Source organism: Rhincodon typus, chromosome 5 (assembly GCF_021869965.1).
Source record: "Rhincodon typus isolate 14 chromosome 5, sRhiTyp1.1, whole genome shotgun sequence".
NCBI lineage: Eukaryota > Metazoa > Chordata > Chondrichthyes > Orectolobiformes > Rhincodontidae > Rhincodon > Rhincodon typus.
In genome coordinates this window covers 19333325-19355979 of record NC_063336.1, presented here as the reverse complement: position 1 = coordinate 19355979, position 22655 = coordinate 19333325, and the positions used below count along the sequence as shown (strand labels likewise).

The 22655-nt window shown below is 42.8% G+C and overlaps 1 protein-coding gene and 1 long non-coding RNA gene across 7 annotated transcripts in view; one reads left to right on the top strand and one right to left on the bottom strand.

Annotated features, from left to right (window-relative positions):
• LOC109922932 (probable G-protein coupled receptor 139) overlaps positions 1–9918 on the bottom strand; it is a 48811-nt gene extending 38893 nt beyond the window's left edge. For all 4 annotated transcript variants that reach the window (XR_007262122.1, XM_048597198.1, XM_048597199.1 and 1 more), the window contains exon 1: positions 9610–9918. The gene's annotated coding sequence lies outside the window, so the exon portion shown is untranslated. The remainder of the gene's footprint in view (positions 1–9609) is intronic.
• LOC125483170 overlaps positions 9765–22655 on the top strand; it is a 26434-nt gene continuing 13543 nt past the window's right edge. Inside the window, exons 1-3 of one of the 3 annotated variants that reach the window (XR_007262124.1) lie at positions 9765–9842; positions 10688–10767; positions 14734–14803. This is a non-coding gene — a long non-coding RNA (uncharacterized LOC125483170). Of the gene's footprint in view, positions 10027–10687; positions 10768–14733; positions 14804–22655 lie in introns of those variants that run through there. The other 2 variants (XR_007262123.1, XR_007262125.1) reach the window with 2 other exon arrangements.

The following is a 22655-nucleotide window of genomic DNA, read 5'->3' as shown; positions in this document are numbered from 1 at the left end:
TCGAACTGATCTCAGATGCTTATGAATCTATACACTGTGCAGAAAACGGCAACATCATCCATGTACAGGGAGGCCTTGACCTGCTGGCCTCTGCTGCCTGGAATAGTCACCCCTCTCTTGCTTGCATCCTTCCTGATGGACTCAGCAAAGGGCTCTATACAACACACAAGGCAGGAGAGAGTGGGCAGGCCTGCCTGACTCCAGGTCTTGATATGGAGGTGCCGGTGTTGGACTGGGGTGGACCGGTCAGGTAGCAGCGCTCTGAAAGCTTGTGATTTCAAATAAACCTGTTGGGGGATAACCTGGCATCGTGTGACTTCTGACTGACTCCAGACTTGATCGGGAAGCTTCGTGATTCCCACCTGATTGAGATTGTGCTAATGATGTTGGTGCAGAACAGCGGATCCAATTGCAGATTACCTCCCCAAAGCCCATTTCAGACAGTATACCCCACATGTGATATCCTGTCAAAGGCCTTCTCCTGGTCCAGGCTGATGAGGTAGGTGCACACCCCTCTTTCCTGCATGTTGGCGATCGTATCCCTGAGGAGTGAGAGGTTCTCAGAGATCGTCTTGCCTGGTACAGCACAGATTTGGTTTGGGTGGATCACTGATCCCAGGGCAAACCTGACCTGGTTGGCACTGACCTTAGACAAGACTTTATAACCTGCACTCAGAGGTGAAATTGGTCACCAATTCCTAATTTCCTCCCTCTCCCCCTTCCCTTGTAGATGAGGTTGATGATACCTTTCCTCATGGATTTGCATATGCTCCCAGCCAGATGCCTGTGTCTATGTCTTTTTGATCTGTACATCCTTGCTTATTGTGATCTGTCTGCATTGCTCATAAACAAAGCTTTTCACTGTACTTCGGTACGTGGCAAAAAATCAAAGACTTAATTAATCAAAAGAAGCATAATGTCGTACACCTCCAGCAGGTCCTGGCAAATCAAGTCCCACAGAGTGGAATACAGCTCGGTCAGTATGCCGTCACTTTGGGGAGTTTTATTCTTTTCTAAGGACTCGAGGGCCTTGGTCAGCTCATCCAGAGATAACGGCTGATCCAGCTTCTCCTGTGTGCTGTCCTCTGATAGAGGACAGGAATGACTAGGAGGTTGCTCTGCCTGTGGGCTTCCTGTCATACAGTCTGGCATAAAAGGATTTGCTGATCCTCATGGTGTCAGGCTGAGATGACATTACGAAGCCATTTTCTTCATTCAGGCAGCTGATCACAGAGCTCTCCCTGCGCACCTTCTGGAAGAAGAAACGCGAGCACATTTCAGCCCACTCCATGGTGTGGACCCTAGACCAGAAGATTATCTTGGAGGTCTCTGAGGCCAACAGCAAAGCTTGCTGGCTCTACACCTCTACTGCAGCCATCTCACATCTCTCCAATCACCTACCTCGACTTTCCCACCCCACACAAACACACACACACAAACACACACACAAACACACACACACACACACGCACACACAAACACACACACAAACACACACACACAAACACACACACACACGCACACACACGCACACACAAACACACACGCACACACGCACACGCACACACAAACACACACGCACACACACACACACACACACACGCACACACAAACACACACACGCACACACAAACACACACGCACACACAAACACACACGCACACACACACACATACACACACGCACACACACACAATGTCCTGACCTGGTTTGAATTCAATGGTAGGGTTTTGGTATTATCCTTTGTCTGCAATTGTTGTTCCCTTCTGTACACTGTCTGAATCAGATTAGGTGTGGCCGTTTGCATCCTGATATTCAGACTCGGCTTCACTTCATGGCTCCATGTAAGCTCAATGTCTTCCTGTTTCTCCTCAAATGTCCCTTCAGGCGCGCCGACAGCACAAGGTCTCAGTTGATCTGTTTGCCTGAATACTGTGGCTTCTGACATCCTGTCCCTTAAAGCCAGGACTGAATATCTGATTAAGATTGAGTGCATTTTGACCGTGCTCTAGAGCTGAGCCACCTCTACTGCTTTCTGCAGCTGGTTTCTCCAGTTGTTTTACCTTTTTATGGTCTTGAGAGGTTCATTCGGCTTGAGGCAATGCTCTAAAACTAGCCTAGCTTTTTAATTTCCTCCCTTAATCAATAGTGTTGTCCTGTAATTGTGCCGAGCTCATTTCCCAGTTTGGATTCTTATGCAACAGTCAGAGACATCACTGTTTTAATTGTTCTTTCTGCCTCATCGTTCAACCAATGACGGGTGCAGAAAACTCATCAACTGGTCAATACCTGCCTCCAGCAGCAGATTTCCTTGCTCCTGCATGAATGTCCATTGTTTAATAAGTCTCTTTGGGGAAACCATCTTTCACCAATGTGCTCTGATTGCTGAGTGTGCTGTGGTTGTATGAAGTCTTGCCACTTCAATCTACCTTGAATAATTGCTAGACTATTAATCCAGAGACCCAGGTAATGTTCTGCAAATAACCTGGAAATAACAATCTAATGATAATCATTGCTAACTGTCAAGAAAAACTCATCTTGCTCGCTAATGCCCTTCAGGGTTAAGTAAATCTGCCATATGATGACCACATCCATAAATGAATTTTTAAGAAAATACTAAGACTAAATACGCTTTTTGCTGTAAAATCAAACAAATCCATAGCTAGCCTTTCCCATGGCCTGTCTGGAAATCTTGAGGCACTTGGATGTGCATGGCTCATATTTGACCCAACAAAACGTATCCTGTATATCTATTGTAGTGCTGATTGCTGTGCTCTTGTCCTGTGCTTTATGATTCCTAGATCTCACCCATGAAGGTTGAGTTGGATTTCTCCTTGCATCAACCTTGGGACAACCATTCTATACATTTAAATAAACAATAAGAGACTAAGGTTCTTGAGTGAATATCTAGCGCGGGTTGTGGATGCTGCGGTTGGTTCGCTTGCCGAGCTGGTTCGTTAGTTTGCACACGTTTCGTTACCCAGATGACGTTACCCAGCAGGGTAATGAAAAGTCTGCGAACTTACGATCCAGCTCGGCAAGGGAACCAACCACAGCAAACAATAAGAGTTTTTGGTCACTCTTCCACTATTGTCAAGTGTTGTTTCTGTGCGTGGTAACTTTGTCTGCTGGATTATGTTGTGATCCTCCTCGCAGACAGAGTTATCTGGTCTTTGTGCATTCCCTGTCGGATTTTTGAACTGCACAAATTTGTCTGAGCTTGCTCTAAGTTACCACTAAATTAGTTACAAGCTCTTCATAAATGAAGATCTTTCTCTCCTTGACCTGCTGCTGCTCTCCAGAGTGTATTTGTCATTACTTTGTGTCTTGCCTGGAACATTGATTATTCCACAGTTGTAACTCATCAGCCGAAGCCTGAATCTTCAGATGTGTCGAATCGTCTTTGAGATGTCTTTCAGTCCCAATAATGTTACCAAAACCTTTGCTCCATCTCAGCGATCTCAGCCCTGAGAGGTAGCTTGCAAATCCTTCACTTTCCAATGGAGTTGCTGATGCTTCCTTCTCTATGATTATGTGTTAGCTGCAAGAGGATCAGGGCTGGAAACTAAATATCCAAGGATACATGTCCTGTTGATAGGACACACAGACGGTTGGAGAGGGTGGGGTTGCCTCGTTAGTAAGAAGTGAAATTAAATCAACTGAAAGACGTGATATAGAGTTGGAAGTTGTAGGATCTGTATAGGTAGAATGAGGAACCGCAAAGGAAAAAAGACCCTGATGGGAGTTGTGTACAGGCCTCCTAGCAGTAGTCAGAATGTGGGGAAAAAAATAAATCAGGAGATAGAAAAGGCATGTAGGAAAGGCACAACTGCAATAATCATGCAGGGGTGGACTGGGAAAATCAGGTTGGGTGGATCTCAAGAAAAGGAATTCATGGAATGTCTGCAAGATGGTTTTTTTGGAGCAGCTTATGGTAGAACTCAGGGGAACAGGCAATTTGGGATATTGTGAGCAGTTTTGGGCTCCGTATCTAATAAAGGATGCGCTGGCATTGGGAAGGACCAGAGGACGTTCACAAGAATGATCCCGTGGATGTAAGGCTTGTTGTCTGAGGAGCGATTGAGGACTTTGGTCTGTACTCAATAGCATTTAGAAGGATGGCGGGGGGATCTGACTGAACCTTACAGAATACTGAGGGGCCTGGATACGTTGGATGTGGAGAAGATGTTTCCAGTAGTAAGAGAGACTAGGACCCAAGGGCACAGCCTCAGGGTGAAGGGATGACCCTTTAGAACTAAGATGAGGAGAAATTTCTTCAGCCAGATGGTGGTTAATCTGTGGAATTCATTGCTGCAAAGGGCTGTGGTGGCCAAGTCATTGAGTGTATTTAAGACAGAGATTGATCGGTTCTTGACTGGGAAATGGATCAAGGGTTTACACAGAGGTTGTACATGATAATGTTTTGGCCACTTTTGGAGAATTGCGTGCAATTCTAGTCTCCCTCCTATAGGAAGAATGTTGTAAAACTAGAAACAATTCAGAAAAGATTTATGAGGATGTTGCCAGGGTTAGAGGGTTTACGCTATAGGGAGAGGATAAATAGGCTGGAGCTATTTTCCCTGGAGTGTTGGATGCTGAGGGGTGACCTTATAGAGGTTTATAAAATCATGAGGGACATAAATCGTGTAAATAGCCTAGGCAACTTTCCAACAACTTCTGTTTTTGTTTCTGATTTACAGAATCCGCAGTTCTTTTGGTTTTTATTTAAGCAGGCGAGGTCTTTTCCCCGGGGTGGGGGATTCCAAAACTAGAGGGCATGGGTTTAAGGTGAGATGGGAAAGACATAAAAGAGACCTAAGGGGCAACATTTTCACACATTAAATTAATTTAGGATATCTAGTTGACATGGACATGTTGGTTTGAAGGGTCTGTTTCCATGCTGTATATCTCTATGACTCTATGAGAAGGGAGGAGAATGTAATTGATAAACATGTCAACCATGTTCAAATGGGGGAGCAGACTCGATGGGCTGAATGGTCGAATTCTACTCCTAAACTTTATGGTCTGTTCAGTCCCTGCCAAAGCTGTCGGCATAAAATAAACAGGCTTGTGTTTGACCAGTGTTTCATTTAAATGAGGAATGCTTTTCATCCCAGGGGACATGCATCGGTGGCTATTGTAGTGAACAACCTGGAATCTATCACATTATAACCTCAATGGAAAGTAACTTCTCTTTGATTGTTTCAGAAGCTGCAATCCATTCTTGACTCCAATACTATAGCTGCCTTTTATTCAAAAGCTCTCTATGAATTAAGTAAGATAGACTAATTTGGGGATTAACTTGATTTGCCATGTATATGTCATTTATGCACTTTCGAGCCAAAAGATTGCTCTTGTCTTCCTTGAATCCACAGTGATGCCTTGCTCTTGGCCAACTTTTTTATTCATTCACGGAATGAGGCCGTCACAGGTCAGGCCAGTATTTAGAGACAGGAACTGCCGATGCTGGAGAATCTGAGATAACAAGGTGTAGAGCTGGATGAACACAGCAGGCCAAGCAGCATCAGAGGAGCAGGTTTGTCTGTCTCCTCTCCACCTATCTGCTCCTTTATCCATCTTCCATCCGCCTCCCCCTCTCTCTATTTATTTCAGAATCCCCTTCCCCTCCCCCATTTCTGAAGAAGGGTCCAGACCCGAAACGTCAGCTTTCCTGCTCCTCTGATGCTGCTTGGCCTGCTGTGTTCATCCAGCTCTACGCCTTGTTATCTCAGGCCAGTATTTATTGCCCATCCCTAATTGCCCAGAAGACAGGCAACCAATGTGCTGTGAGTCTGGAGTTACATGTAGGCCAGACCAGGTAAGGATGGCAGTTTCCTTCCATAAAAGACATAAGCAAACCGAATGAGTTTTTCGGAAAATTGACAATGGATCTGTGGTCCTCATTAGTCTCTTCATTCTAGATTTTTACTGAATTCAAATTCTAACATCAGTCATGGTAGAATTTGAACGCAAGTCCCCAGAACATTACCTAGGTCTCTGGATGAACAGTTCAGTGATAATACCACGAGGCAGTAGGCTCCCATAATTGCCCCAGAAAAACAATCATGGTTCTACATAATTGGCATTTCCCATCATTTGTAAGATCTTTGTTCTATGGCACCTATGACATGTCCTTGATCCTTTTGTTAGGTTCCGTTTTCATTTTGCCATGTTCTAGCGCATGGGCAAATTACCACAAAGTTTACTTAAAGGATGAAATGTCAGTGAAACAATGCAAAAGATTCAGAATACCTCATTATTGAGCAGTAAATCATGCATTCATCTTTACAAAAAGTGGACACTGTACTTCAGAACAAATGCAGAAGAGAATCTTGATGAGAATTTGCAAAGCTATTCAACAGTTTAGGTAAACTGAAGCAAGAGTATCACATTTCTCTGCAAGAAGATTCTAGACCCATCTGCTATTGTACTCTGAGGAAAATTCCTCATCTTTTGATGGGAAAACTGAAGTCTCAGGTAGACAGCATGATTAAAATTGGAGTTATGTTGCCTGTGACAGAACTGATAACAATGATGCTAAGGGCTAGTAAACACTCCCCAGAAAATTGGAGAACTGTGTGCGGATCTCAGTTGAACAAAGTAGTTTGAAGCCTTAGGTGTCTGCTGAAGATAGTTTGGCAAAATTGGCAACAACTGCCTGTACTGCTCGCAAAACAAACCTTATCACTGTACTTAGGTACATGTAACAACAAAAAATCAAATCAAATCAAGTCAAAGTCTTCTCCTTTTCCAGATCTTTTGTTTCCCCTCAATGTCTTCTGAAGTCTTGACTTGCCACTGGACTCTTCCAGCATTATACTCAGCAGCACCTTTGAAACTTTCTAAAGTCCTGTCCCGCCCCTGGAGTCTTCCCTCTTCAGCTGTGTCCCTTAGCCTCTTTTCATGTCAGGTTTCTGGCTCTGCATATTAGCTCTGAGTGCTACCACCATGCTGTATCTTGTCCTTTAAGCCAACAGTGTGAGCTGCACAACGCGATACTAGTCTGGGCTTTGGGTGTCTGCACATACACATACCTGAAGCTGTTTCCACCTTACAACTAAGTAAGGCTCTTCAAATCTTTAAGTCCTGTTACACTCTTTCATTTACATCTGTAGGTTACCAAATCTAGCTCTCTCTGTCTTCTCTCTTCCTGATATCAGTCATATAAACAGCTGTATCATCATGACTTACAGCAAATCTCATTCCACAACAATGTACCTGTGATACAAATCTACAGCAATACCCTTGACTCTTCAAATGAGGGCTCTCATAGTGTAGTGGTAGTGTTCCTACCCCTGAACCAGGAGACCTGGGTTCAAGTCTCATCTGCTCCAGAGATATGTCATAACCATTTCTGAGCAGGTTGATTAGAAGCTAGTTGGATTTTGTCTCAAAGTTTATATGGAGCATCCTTAATTATAAGATGTTGACTCTTCAAGTGACCACCCAAGGTGCAGTGGGGAAAGTCCACTGTCTGAGGTCTTTCTGCCAGAGTTAAATGGGAGTCAGAGATAGTAGGAACTGCAGATGCTGGAGAATCCGAGACAACAAGGTGCAGGGCTGGATGAACACAGCAGGCCAAGCAGCATCATAGGAGCAGAGAGGCTGACGTTTCGGGCCTAGACCCTTCATCAGAAAAGGGGGAGGGTAAGGGGGTTTTGAAATAAATAGGGAGAGAGTGGGAGGCGGATAGAAGTGCAGTGGGAGAGAGATCCCTTGAGGTTTGTCCGGAGGGAGGAGGGTAACTTCTTCAGGTTAGGCATCCTTAGAAGAGGCTTCGCAGTGGGAGTCTGTTCAGTTATCAAACTCTCCCAGTGCCTCAAATATATGCAAATACAAGTAAGAGATGCCTTTGGGTTGATTGTTGGATACAGTCAAACTCCAAGGTTTGTTTGTCTTCTTCATATGCTACCTGTACAAAACCAAACTGCTTTAGTGACTATATGTATATGCAGTTTTTATGAATAAAGTATGTTTTGAAATAAAAAAGTGACCTCCCGAGCCATTCAGGTGAAAGGTTATTCAGAGCCAGCAACAAATGCTTGACTCATCAGAGACACCAACATCCCACCAACAAATAATGGAAACAAAACTTGGAATGCCTTAAAAGCACCACAATCATTTTAGCAGGGGCAAATCTGGAGGATATAATATTTCAAAGAACAAATGTTTCTGCCAATATTTTGAAGATTGGAAATGGTCTGAACTCTCCAGACACACTCGGGACTGGCCAAGAGTGGAGAATGAGGATTGAAATGTGCCACACAGGTATTAAAATCTCAGCTCTTGTGAGGAACTCTGACAAACAGTTTAAACAATTAATTTCAGGAAAAGCAACAGAGCCAGTGGCTATAACTTGGCATCTCTAAGGGTATGGAGCTGCCACAGGAAGCAGTGGAGGCGGGTACAATTACATTTAAAACGTATCTGGATGGGTACATGAATAGGAAGGGATTAGAGGGACTGAAAACAAAAAATGCTGGAGATCACAGCGGGTCAGACAGCATCCATTGAGAGAAAGCAAACTAACGTTTCGAGTCCAAATCTTTCTTCATCAGCTGAAGCTCTGATGAAGAGTCATCTAGCCTCGAAACGTTAGCTTGCTCTCTGTCCATGCATGCTGTCTGACCCGATGTGATCTACAGCATTTTTTGTTTTCAGTACCGATTCCATATCTTGTAGTAATTTGCTCGTACAAAGGGTTTATGGAGGGATACGGGCGAAATGGGACTAGATTAATTTAAGATATCTGGTCAGCATGGACGAGTTGGACCGAAGCGTCCGTTTCTGTGCTGTACAGCTCTATGACTCTGTACGTAAACCAGGAGAAATCAAGTCCAGTGGAGTGCAGAACTGTTTTCATTGACAAACCTGTATCTGTGTCGTGTTAACAAATGCCATATTAAAAACGGGCTTTAATGAAAAAGGGGACAGTTGGCGTCATTTCAGTTTGTCTTTGGTTGAACAATGTTGTAGGAACCCTGGGTCCATTTCGATGGAGGTTTAGGGGTGAGCTGTAGGATCCAGGATCCTACACAAGTTGACCCTTCGAAAGGACAGCCAGAATCAGGAGGAACATAACCAGATAAGGGGAACTCGCTGTCCAGGGCCAACTCAGGCTAATGCCTTCCTGACTGTGTGCAGCCGTGTCACAGAGAATACACAGGAGGTGGCGAGAGACAAGCAGCCTCTAGCTATGGATGCACCGTGACAGCCGGAGCAAGAGCTAACGAACCCAGAATGAGGGTCCTGGCTAAGGTGGGATCCTTTGAACTCACTGTCTCGCTGCTCAAGTTTGGAAATGTGCGAGATGGAGCTGCCCCGGTATGAGAGAGGGAGTCCCTTTCTCTCTCTGACTCACACGCACAGACCTGGGTACAAGTCTGACTCTGAGACATGCACCAGAAATAAAACACGCCCAAAACTCACCCAAAAAGCGTACAAATCGCTTCCACACACCCATCCCCGCCACAACCATGACACTGGCACCTGTATTAGTTTAGTTAGGATTGCCTAACTTACAGTAATTTGCAGTCCACGAGGTAAGATTTAAAAAGTAAATCGGATTTCAGTTGCACGGAAGCAACCAGCCCAACTTCTATCTCTTACCTGTTTCCTGAGTTGATGCTGATTGAGGCTTTCCAGGAGAGGATCATTGATTCCCTTCCTTGTCTCCTTTTCCCCCTCTCTCTCTCTCCCTGCTTGTGTCTAAGTGACAGCTCCCTGGACTAGTCCTTGCGCCTCCCTCTCCCCACTCCCGCTCGCTCAGCCTCTCTCTCCAGTCTCACGGTGATCGAAGGAACACATTCCAGCCTGAGCTCCCATCCTGGCAGATCCGGAAGGTGGGTGGTGGAAACAAAGGGAGAAAGGACTGTAACCCGGTAGGGACTGGCAGCATCGCTGGAAAGAGAGAGAGACAGGGAGCAATTCCAAAAATGCACACTAGGCATTCGGAGCGCTTTCAGAAATCGCTGATCGAAAGTGCATCGAAGGTGTTTTCTCTCTCTCCCAAAATCAACGAAAATGGTATTGAACGTATTTTCCAGCAAACTATATTTTTGTGTTTCAAACTAAGTTAGGGAGGTAATTTTAACTGCGGGGCAATGGTTGAACTAACTGTCCAACTGCAGCAGGCTCAATTTTCCTTTTTGCATAAGTAATTGGCAAAAGGGAAATCAGAGAGATGTATAATCACTGCCGAGTCAATATTGCCCATTTCACATACAGTGTTCAGTCTGGCATTGTTAGAGAGTCATAAGGAAACAGACCGTTCAGTCCAACCAGACTATGCCAAACATGATCCCAAACTAATCTAGTCCCACTTGCCTGCTCCTGGCACATATCCCTCCAAACCTTACCTACTCATGAACCTATCCAAATGTCTTTAAAACTTGTAATTAAACCTTCTTCCACCACTTCCTCAGGAAGTTTATTCCACACGCAAACTACCCTAAGTGTAACAAAAAATTGCCTGGTGTTTTTAAAGTTTGCTGAGTGAGGAGGGATTCAGTAACCATTTTGTCCGAACGCAGCCTCTGGGAAAGAGTGATCATATTATTTTTATATGTATGCTATTACATTGAGCTTGATGGTGACCAAATTAAATCCTAAACCTGAATAAAACAAGCTCCATAGATCTGAGGGCTGCTGCCTGACGTTTTTCTGGTATTTTCTGTTTTCATTTCAGATCACCAGCATCCAATGTCCTTTGTGTGTTTTAGGTATGAGGAGTAAATTGGCTGAGACAAATTGGGACACAAGATTAAGGTAAGACTGTAGGCAAGAAGTGACAAGCATTAAAACAATTCACAATTTGCAATGAATATACCCTTCTTTGAAGAATAAAACCTCATGAGAAAATTGGCCTATCTACGGCTAATGAGAGAAGTTAAAGAGAATATTGTGTTAAAGCAAGAAGCTGAAAATGTTGCTGAAAAGCACAAAATATCTAAGTATTAGGAGGAGTGTAGCATTGAGTAAAGGAGGACCAATACATTGATGGAGAAAACAAAGTGACTGGTCAAAGGTAGAACAACAGATGTTAAATGCTTTGATCGATGTGGAAAAAAGGAAGTGTTTGGCAAAAATAAATGTGGTTCCCCTGGAAATAGAGGCAGGAGAAATTATATTGAGAAATAAGGGAATACACACAGAAAATGGTATCTGTCTTCAAAGTAGAAGACAGAAAAATAATTTCAAAGATCATGGGAAAACTAAAGGTCTGGTGAAGCCAACTATTTGTCAAGAAATGTCATGCTGTACAAGTGAATGTGACGAAGCTGACAAATCCAATGATAATGCATCTGTGCCCAGAGCTCTAGGGTTTAAAAGAGGTGGTTACAGAGAAAGTAGGTGTGGTGGCTTTGATCTTCTAGAATTCCTTGGATTTTAGAATGGTCTCCCAGGATTGGAAGATAGCAAATGTAAATCAGCTTTTTAAGAAAGGAGGGAGAGAGAAAACTGGGAATAACAGGTCAGTTAGCCAGACATCGGTGGTAGGGAAAATGTTGGAATCAATTTATTAGGGATACAGTAATAGGGCATAGTGGATTGAGCAAAGCCAACAATGATTATGAAATGGGGTTGATGGAAAAAATGTTGGGGGGATGTTTCCACAGCATAGAGAGTCTACAAATAGGGGAACATGGTGTCAGAATTAGAGAGCTGCTCATTTAGTACTGAGGAGAATTTCAGGAAGATTGTGAATCTTTGGAATTGCCTCTACCAAAGGGATGTGGATATTCAGTTGTCAAATAACTTCAAGACAGATACTGATAAGGCACCAAGGAACATAGCATAGAATAGGAGGTGGAAATTTCTCAGTCATTCACAGGATGTAGACATTGACGGCAGTGCCAATATTTATCGTCCATTCCTAATTGCTCTCAAGAAGATTTGGTGAACTGTCTTCTTGAACTACTGTAATCATAGGAGCAGGGGTTAGAGACACCCACTGGGCTATTGGCAAGGGAGTTCCAGGATTTTAACCTAATGATAGTGAAGGAAGAGCAATATATGACAAAGTCAGGCTGATGTGTGGCTTGGAAGGGAACTTGCAGATGTTCTCATGTTTCTGCTACTTTTGCCCTTCTTGCTGAAAGAGATGAGAGTGTGGAAAGTGTTATTAAAAAGAGCTTTGGTGAGTAGCTGCATAGCTGTAGATATCACACTGCTGGCACTATGTATAGTGGTGAAGGGAGAGAATGTTTAAGATGGTGGATAGAGTGCCAATTAACTAGGCTGCCCATCTTGGGTGGCATTGAGCATCTTGAAAGTTGATGGATCTGCAAGTGGGATGGTAGATTTAAAACAGAGTTGAGAAGAAATTATTTCTCTCAAAGGGTTGTGAATCTGTGGAACTCACACCCCCAGAGTGGATGGAAGAGTGGCTCAGTGGTTAGCACTGCTGCCTCACAGTGCCAGGGACCTGGGTTCGATTCCTGCCTCAGGCGACTGTATGTGTGGAGTTTACCCTTCTCCCCATGTCTGTGTGAGTCTTCTCCACATTCCAAAGATGTACAGCTTAGGTGGATTGGTCATGGGAAATGCAGAGGTTGGGTTGGGTAGGGGAGGGTCTGGGTGAGATGCACTTCAGCAGGCAGGTGTGGACCAGATGGGCTGAATGACCTACTTCCACCCTGTAGGGATTCTGTGAGAGTGTGGTGAATGCTGGGATATTAAGTACATTTAAGGAGGATATAGACAGATTTTTAATTAGTAAAGGGTTATGGAGATCAGGCAGGAAAGTGCAGTTGAGGCTGAGATGGAATTAGCTATGATTGTATTAAATGGCAGATCAGGCTTGAGGAGCTGTTCCAAGTTCTTATGTTCACTCCTGACTTGTGAGTTGTAAACGGTGGACAGGCTTTGGTGAGTTAGGAAGTGAGTTAATCACCAGGGAATTCCTAGCCTCTGACCTGCTCTTGTAGCCACAGTACCTAAATGGTAAATCCAGTTCAGTTTCTGATCAGTGGTAACTACCGCTCTAATAGTGGGAATTCAGGAATGGTGACATTATTGAATATCAAGAGGCAGTGGTCAGATTCTCTCTTGTTGGCGATGCCTGGTAGTCAGGTAGTGCGACTACTTACCTGGATATTGTTCATGGCTTGCTGCATATGGGCATGGACTGCTTCAGCCTCTGAGGAGCTGCAAATGGGTGAATAGATGGCAAATGAAGTATAGTGTGAATAATATGTGGTTGTCTACTTTGGTGGCTGAAACAAGAAGGCAGATTATTATCTGAGCGGTGACAGCTTGGGGAAGGGGGAGATGAAACAAGACCTGGGTGTCCTTGTATGTCAGTCACTGAAGGTAAGCATGCAGGTGCACCAACAGTGAAGAAGGCAAATGGTATGTTGGCCTCTGTAGTGAGAGGGTTCAAGTCCAGGGGCAGGAACATCTTGCTACAAAGGTACAGGGTCTTGGTGGAACTAACCCCGGAGTACAGTGCGCAGTTTTGGTCTTCTTATCTGAGGAAGGATGTTCTGGCTATGGAGGGAGTGTAACTAAGATTTACCAGACTGATTCCTAGGATGGCAGGACTGATGTATAAAGAGAAATTAGATTGGTTTGGACTATATTCACTGGAGTTTAGAAAAATGAGGGGGAATGTCAAAGAAAATTATAAAATTCTAACAGGACAAGACAGGATAAACACAGGATAGTCCTGATGACTATGGAGTCTAAAACAAGGGATCATGGTTTGAGGATCTAGGGCAGGCTATTGAGGACTAAGAAGAGGAGAAATTTATTCACTCAGAGCATGGTGAGCCAACGGAAGTCACTACCACAGAAAGCAGTTGAAGCCAAAACATTGAACATTTTCAAGAAGGGGATAGATATATTTCTTAGGGCTAAAGGGATCAAAGCATATGGGGAGAAATTGGGAACAGTTGGATGATCAGCCATAATCATATTGAGTGGCACAGTAGATTTGAAGGGCTGAGTGGCCTACACCTCCTATTTCTATGTTTCTGTTACCATCCAAATCTGCCCTTATGATGGAGAGATGGTTATTAATGAAGTAGCTGAAAGTATTTGGGCCTAGGACACTCCCCTGAGGAACTCCTGCAGAGATGTCCTAGAGCTGAGATGACTGACCTCCTACAATGGCAACCACCTTCCTTTGTGCCAGGCATGACTCCAACTGTGGTGAGTTTTCCCAAATTTCCATTGGCTCCAGTTTTGCTCGGGTTCGCTGATGACACATTTTATTGAATGCTGCCAGTGGTGTCAAGGGCACCTCACCTCTGGAATTTAGCTCTTTTGTCCATGTTTGAACCAAGGTTATACTGAGGTCAAGAGCTGAGTGGCCCTGGCGGGATCAGGGAGTTGCAGTATAAAATAAACCATGATCTTGCTCAGTGACCTACTGCAGCTCATGTATTTACAATTAGACACAATCTGTCTCAGAAATAGATTTTAAATAAAGAACACGTAATTAATTGTGTAGACCTGGATACATTCACAGGGTGTACTTCTTTGCTCTGTGAATCTAATCTAGCAATGTGATGTTACCTTGTGAACTGAGCAGTTCTACATTATACCCTTACATTAATTCTAACTTTTAGCACATTTTCTGTACCCACAACTGAACTATCTCTAGATAGCATTTGATCCTGTCCCAAATTGTTTTGCAGCCAAGTATGTAACATAGATTTCCCAGATTAACTGCATGGAGATCAACAGTGTTGTACTGTTAATGAAACTCTTATCATTTTTATTTTTAAGCAGCTTCGTGAGAGTTTAGGAGAACTGAATATCATTAAAACATAATGTGGTACGGTGACTCAGTGGTTAGTACTGCTGCCTCACAACACCAGCGTCCCAGGTTTGATTCTAATCTTGGGCGACTGTCTATGTGAAGCTTGCACCTTCTTCCTGTGTCTGCATGGATTTCCTCTGGATGCTCCAGTTTCTTCCCACAGTCTAAAGATGTGCAAGGTAAGTGGATTGGCCATGCTAAAGTGCCACAGTGTCCAGAGATGTGCAGTTAAGTGGGTTAGCCACGGGAAACGCAGGGTTACAGGGATAGGCTGGAGGGTTGGGACTGGGTGGGATGCTTTTTGGAGGTTCAGTGTGGACTCGATGGGCCGAATGGTCTGCTTCCACATTGTAGGGATTCTATTCTAAATAATTCAGGAATGGCAGAACTGAGTGTGGGGAGAGACTGGATCGGTTAAGAATAATATTCACTGGGGTTTAGAAGAATGAGGGGGACCTCATAGAAACCTATAAAATTCTAACAGGACTAGTCAGGGCAAAAAAAGGAACGCTGTTCCCGATTACTGGAAGTCCAGAACCAAGGGTCACGGTCAAACAATATGGAGTAGGCCATTTAGGACTGAGATGAGGAGAAATTGCTTCACTCAGAGAGCAGTGAGCCTGTGGAATGCCACAGAAAGGATTTGAGACCAAAACACTGGATGTTTTGAGGAAGGAGTTAAATATAGTTCTTAGGGCTAAAGGACTCAAAGGGTACGGGGAGAAAAGAGGGGGCGACAGGGTACTGAGTTGGATGATCAGCCCTGATCATATTGAATGGGGGTGCCGTATTGAAGGGCCGAATAGCCTACTCCTGATCCAGTTTTCTTTATTTCTATGCTTTGGTGCAAGGTCATCCCTAAATATTAGCTTCACCTTCAGTAATCCAAATTTATGTGCACTTCAAAGATCTAATCATTCAAACATCGCTAAAGCTTAAATGATCTAATCATTCAAACATCACTAAAGCTTAAATGAAGAGTTTGTTATCTGCATCAGTAAAGTCCAAGCATCTGAGCCAGGAGTTTTGGGTTCAAGTCCCACTCCAGGATTTGATGGCCAAGGAAGTGGACCATAATCCATAAGGTGGCCAAACAGGTTAAGCACCAATTCTTAAATCCGTCCAATACATTCCAATGGTAGGCAGTAAGAGTATAACAGACATGTGAGTAACAGTGTGATGGAGAGAAACATGTGCTTTCACCATCCCAGCACTATCCATTGCTCCAGACTACAACATGCATGCATTGGGCCACAGCAACTCACATGCCTTAGATAGAGGGTGGGGCTCAGATCAGTGCCAACAGCATGAGGGGGTTCAAGCTACATTCTGGCTGGAATAGATTTGGGACCTTGTGCTGGACAATGTGGCTGCAAGTCAGACCTACTTTTGATTAGAAAGCAGGCAAAGCCTTAAACACTGGGCTGAAAAGTACCATTGATGATATTGGCATCACGTTGTTGTCTGGCATTCCTCTGCTTTAACAAAACTATTAATTCATTTAAAATGTGAAGATTCACTCTATTCTTCCAACATTAATTTAAAACTTATTCTTTTGACCCTGTCATAAAGGATTAATTTCTTATCATTTGGGAATGAAAATGATTGCACACTGCAAACATTCAAAAATAAACACAATGTACGAGAATAGAAATAAGGCTGAACTTAATGTCTTTTAGGGGAACTCAAGAATTTGTCTTTAGTCTGGGTACTTGTCATATATTGTAACCATTTCGAATAACATTGCCTATTATCCACTACTCTGTGAATATTGCTTCAAAGTGCATGGTGCAAGGTCATTCCTTGGTTACAGATGATAATAAAGGAATTTCATTAAAAGCGCCTGAACAAATGTGAAAATTGCTGTAAAAGTTACAGACCATAACCTTGCCACAAATATCTTACCTACAAAATGGTCTACATCAACTTGCAAATGCTACATGGCCATAAAATCCTAAATATGGGAATCTCGGTGTCATTTACTTTTACATTAAGTAAAGTTTATGGCCATTCTAAGCCCACAAGCCCAGCTGTTTCAAATCGTAGAGATAAAAATGGTGAAAAAACACTTCAAATGATGAAAGGTTTAAAAAAACAGTAAACACTGGCTTAAGTCCAAATAACAAGTCACTCACAAGTAATTGGTCATGGCATGCTTTCCATGTCCTGTGGACGTGATTAGGAATTACGTCAATGTAACTTCTTTCACTCATCATTTGTTATTTTCCCTTTAGATATTACAACACAGGAAGAAGACATTTGGACTGGGGCCATTGCTCCTGCACTGTGTTAAGAGTTAATTGTCAAACTGGCCAGCAAAGAATTTTCCAACATTTTCTGCTAATTTTTGGATTTCCAACAACTACAGTGTTTTGCTTCCCTTCCCTCTGTGATACTTGCAGATGCTTTGAGTAAATATGAAACAGTTGATTATATGGAGTAGACCGCAGTATAGGGGACCAGATTAGACAGTGATACTGTGGCATCTGGTTGCTCATTCAGCAAATACTGAACAATCCCTTGAAACCCTTCTACATCTTCAAAAGTTCATTTCACTGATAGAAGTCCAAAGGTCCATCTGACTCCAACATCATTTAAATAACCCCATATTTCATGATTTAGCTGCTTCTGAACTTTTATAAGGACAGCTTGTTAACCAAATTGTAACAGATATCCACTCTACACTATGGTCACTAGATATCTCTTAAATTTTTTTCACGCTATGTATTAAAGTTCTCCATGAATCACTCATGGCCAATGTTCTAGTTATGGATTTCCTTGCCAAAAATAAGGGTTCTCAAAAGGATCATGATAAGCTTAACACTATATTCCCATCCTCTTCCCAATCACAGGCTTACAGTCAGCAACTACATCTGCATCTTTGGCAGCTAGATGTTACATTGATCTGCTTCATATGGTTCAGTTTGGTTATTAACCCTTGACTTTTCAACATATCCAACACAACACAGGTACTTGACATTCTTCTGTGCCATCATGTTTATTTGTCTATGTTTACAAAAGTTGAAGAAGTTGCATTTATCTGACTTCTGATCACATCTGTGAGTCATCAGAACGAATATGATGTTAAGAAACGTTGATATGCAGAAAATAGCACTCACTCTGTAGTATTGTAAACCAAAAAGCCTCAGATACTGAAGCAACAAGGTGCAGAGCTGGATGAACACAGCAGGCCAAGCAGCATCATAGGAGCAGATGATGGTGCTTGGCCTGCTGTGTTCATCCAGCTCTGCACCTTGTTGTCTCGGATTCTCCAGCATCTGCATTTCCTGCTATCTCTGATACTGAAGCAGTCTGTATCTATATGCAGCAAGACATGACAACATCTAGACTTGGGCTAATGAGTGGCAAGTCATATTTGTGTCACTATAGTGCCAGACATTGATCATCTACAAAAACAGAGAATCTAACCATTGCCCCTTTAAGTGGCATTACTATTGTTGAATCCCTCACTGCCAACATCCTGGGGTTACCATTGACCAGAAACTAAACTGGACTGGCTATTTAAGTACAGTGGCTACAAGAACAGAGCAGAGGCTAGGAATCCTGTAGTGAGTAACTCATCTCCTGACTCCCCAAAGCCTGTTCACCATCTGCAAGGCACAAATAAGGAGTGTGATGGAATACTCCCCACTTGCCTGGATGAGTGCAGCTCCAATAACACTCAAGAAGCTTGACACCATCCAGCACAGAGCAGTCCACCACCTTCACTCACTCCACCACAATTGCCACAGTGTGTACCATCTACAAGATGTACTGCAGTTACCCACTGAGGCTCCTTTGACAGCACCTTCCAAGCCGGTGATCTCTAGCACCTAGAAGGACAAGGGCAGCAAACACATAGGGGCACCACTAGCTGCAAGTCATCCACTATCCTGAAAAGGAATTATAATCACCATTCCTTTATTGTTGTTGGATCAAAATCCAGGAAGAACCCTCCTAACAGCATTGTGGGTGTACAAGGAGGCAGCTCAATACCATCTTCTCCACGGCAACTAGGAATGTGCAATTAATGCATGCCTGGCCAGCGACACCCACATCCATGAATAAATAAAAACTATCCCACTTCCTAGTAAGCAAATCTGTCCATTCCAATTAGGTGTGATATAGCTCTGTTCAAAAGTCAGTGTGGGACTTCCTAAGGGCATAGTAATTGCTGGATAATAAAAGACCAATGATCCACGTACTTGACCGTCTGTGAGTTTGGTCATCATATGATATAGTGACAATGGAATTGTTAACCAATCAACACAATTGATAAACTCTGTCAATGAGTTTACGTCATGACGTGTGATGGTGAACTTTGGCAACCATAGATACGGTGTCACCTGTTCCCTCCAAGTACATCAAGTTTTACCAGGTGTAAGCTGCTGTCACATCCTCCAATAACAACGTCTCTTCTTCCTCAGGATGCTAAGGAAAATCAGCATGTCCAAAAGGACTCTCACCAACTTTTACAGTTACGCCATAGAAAGCATTCTATCTGGGTGCATCACTGCTTTGCCCAGGACTGTAAGAAACTACAGAAAGTTGTGAACATAGCTCAAACCATGACACAAGCCAACCTTTCAACCATTGACTCCATCTACACTTCTCATTGTCTCGGAAAGGCAGCCAACATTATCAAAGACCCCTCCCACCCCCATTATAATCCCTTCTAACTTCTCCTGTCAGGCAGAAGATACAAAAGCTTAAACATATGTACAAACAGGCTCAAGAATAGCTTTTTGCCCACTGTTATTAGACAGCTGAATGGACCTGTCAAATTTCACATCTAATGCTGATCTTGCTTTTGTACACTTGTGCAGCCATAACTCTGTAAGCCTCACTCTGTTCAGTCACACTATGATCTGTATGTCCTTGTATGTTATGATCTACCTGTACTGCACTCAGAACAAAACTTTTCACTGTACTTAGTACATGACAGCAATAAATCAATCTATCAATGAATCAATAGACATGTACAACAGTGAAAGTGCAAGACCCATTCTTATCACTGTGTAGGGGGGTCTTTTCACCAATAAATCTCCTAACCAGCTTGGAATCTGTGTAATTGCATGGTTCTGGTGCCACCTCTCCCAGCGCTAGTGTGATCCAGGTCAGATCAGCAATACTGGCCATAGCTACGGCTTACTGATCATAGCCTGGTATAAAAATTCAAAGCTTTCAGCTACTCAGCCACTGCAGCCTACAGTGTTTTAATCAAAATCACTATTCCCTTCACTCTATGAACTGCAGCGGAAGGATGAGCAGCTTTGGAAGTACATTTTAAGGACAATTTAGAAAATTGCAAAGATGGATTTGCCATTAGGGACATCTGGCTGTTTGTAACAAAGTTATTGAGGCAATTGCTTGAAGCATTTCAGCAGCATTTCTTTGATTTCTGGCTGTTTGTTATTGGGTTTCTAGGCAACAGCAAAATGCTTTGCTAATTTGCAGGCTTTTATATGCAATTTGCTCTTTTAGTATCCCTTTCGGTTACTGACTTAGCAGCATCCTTCTGTCCCGCCATTCTAGTCGTAGTTTTTAAATTACAAAACAAAGAACTGTGAATGCTGGAAATCTGAAACAGAAACAGAATTTGCTGGAGAATCTCAGCAACATCTGTGGAGAGAAAGCAGAATAACTTTTTGAGTTCAGTGACCCCTCTTCAGAACTGTTGAAGTCCAGTTCTGAAGAAGGGTCATTGGACTCAAAACATTAACTCTGCTTTCTCTCCACAGATGCTGCCAGACCTGAGAAGTTTCTCCAGCAATTCCTGACTTTGTTTTCGTTACCTTTATAATTTTGAATGCTTAATTTTATCTCTGATACAAATTGTTCTGTAAATCTATGGGAACCTTTGATGCATCTTCCATACAAAACTTGCCTAAGTTTATAAGCTTGCATTCAGAGTAGTAGGACAGGTTAGAATGGAATTGCAGCATTTATGCATTTTAAAAGTCTTGGATTTTGGTTTAGTATTCCTGTGATATGTTGGTACTGGCAGGACTGACCATTCTCCTACAAGATCAGAGAATCTTGTACCTTTTTTGTTTGCAGAGAATATACCTTCAACCATTGTACTTCGAATTAGCTAGGGGTTTGAGGAGTCAATGGTCCCCATCGTTGTATTTCTGGTAATGTATGGGCCAATCAGAGTGGACTTGTTAATCAATCAACATCCTTTTCTCCCAGTATAAGTCTTCCTGATTATTCAAAATTTGACGTTCTCTCACTTGTCCTGATGAGCGCAAGACAAAGAAATCTTCAGTTAAGATGTCTCCCTATTCCAGCAGTTATTCAAGTTCTGTGCAACCAAGCAACTGTTTGAAGGCTAGGCATATCATGTATCTATTTGTGGCTCTCTGCGTGCTGGTGTTGGCTACACCCTGGAAAAGCTAAGCTCATAATTTCATAGTAAGAGCTTTTCTATACAATAGGGTATTCAGATCCCCAATGAGATCATCAACCACCCCCTCAACTGTTTCCTCATATTTATTTTTGTTACTTAAAATTCTGTAAGAAATTGTCAACAGGCTCACCTGATTCCTGCTCAGGATCTGCAATTCTTTCCAATGGATCTTATGGTTTACTTTGGGTGTAGGTGTTAATATCATGCTGACTGATCCCCCAGGTCAGATCGAATACATTCTCACATCTTCACAAAAGGATCTGGCTGACTCTTTCCTTACCAGTAATGCCCTTCAGGAAACTATGAAATGTCAGTATATTTTTATTTAAACTTTTCTAATCCCTTAATGACTTTATCAACCCCTGTCCCTTATTCATCCAGAATTGTGGCTGTGGAAGCAAATATTTCATTCTGTTTTTCTCTCTTTCTCTAAGACCATAAAACATAGGAGCAAAAATTAGGCCATTCAGGCCATCAAGTCTGCTCTGCCATTCAATCATGGCTGATAAGTTCCTCAACCCCATTCTCCCGCTTTCCCCCCATAATCCTTGAACCCCTTGATAATCAAGAACCTATCTATCTCAGTCTTAAACGTTGAGTTTTTTCCCGAGTCTAATTCAACATTTATTTCATTTATGATGCCTGGGATTAACTCACAGACATTAGTTGTGACTGTGTTATCAAACAACAAATGTTGGAGATCACAGTAGGTCAGACAGCATCCACAGAGAGAGAGCAAGCTAACGTTTTGAGTCCAGATGACTCTTCATCAGAACTGAAGTCTCATGGATGAGTGTCAAGATTGGTCAAAGTTTCCAAAAATCTTCAATGAGTTGGAATGTGAGTTATTTACATTTGATACAAACCACAAAATGCAAAAAGACACGGTTCATTACCCTGCGAAATCTAAGTTGAAAATAACTCTCAATCATCATAATTTCAGATGGCTATGGTCTAGACTCCAATGCCAGAGTGTGTGCTGTAATTTAGGCTCCTTCCCTGCCTCTTATTCATGCTGAACTCTAAAGTTCACTTTCAAAGGCAGACTCGAGATTCTTAGAAACCAAAGCTCAACTAATGGCAGCATTTTTGGGTGAAAGGTGTTTGGACATAATAGTGAAATTAGTATTGGCTGTACCTTGTGTGTTAGAGATTTCTGTCAACCCCCATCTCTAAAACAATACAATTCAGGTTAAAAACTTTGAATTCGTGTTTATTAAAAGCAACAGTTATACAGAAGACTTGATATGAGGTGGGAGTGGAGTGCAGCTGCCATTCTATAGACCTTTGATTGAGAACAACTGCTGTACAGGCCTTTCCAAATATTAGACCAAAATCACAATACAGTCTGATTTACAGTGTTAGTGATAGTAGGAACTGCAGATGCTGGAGAATCCGAGACAACAAGGTGCAGGGCTGGATGAACACAGCAGGCCAAGCAGCATCATAGGAGCAGAGAGGCTGACGTTTCGGGCC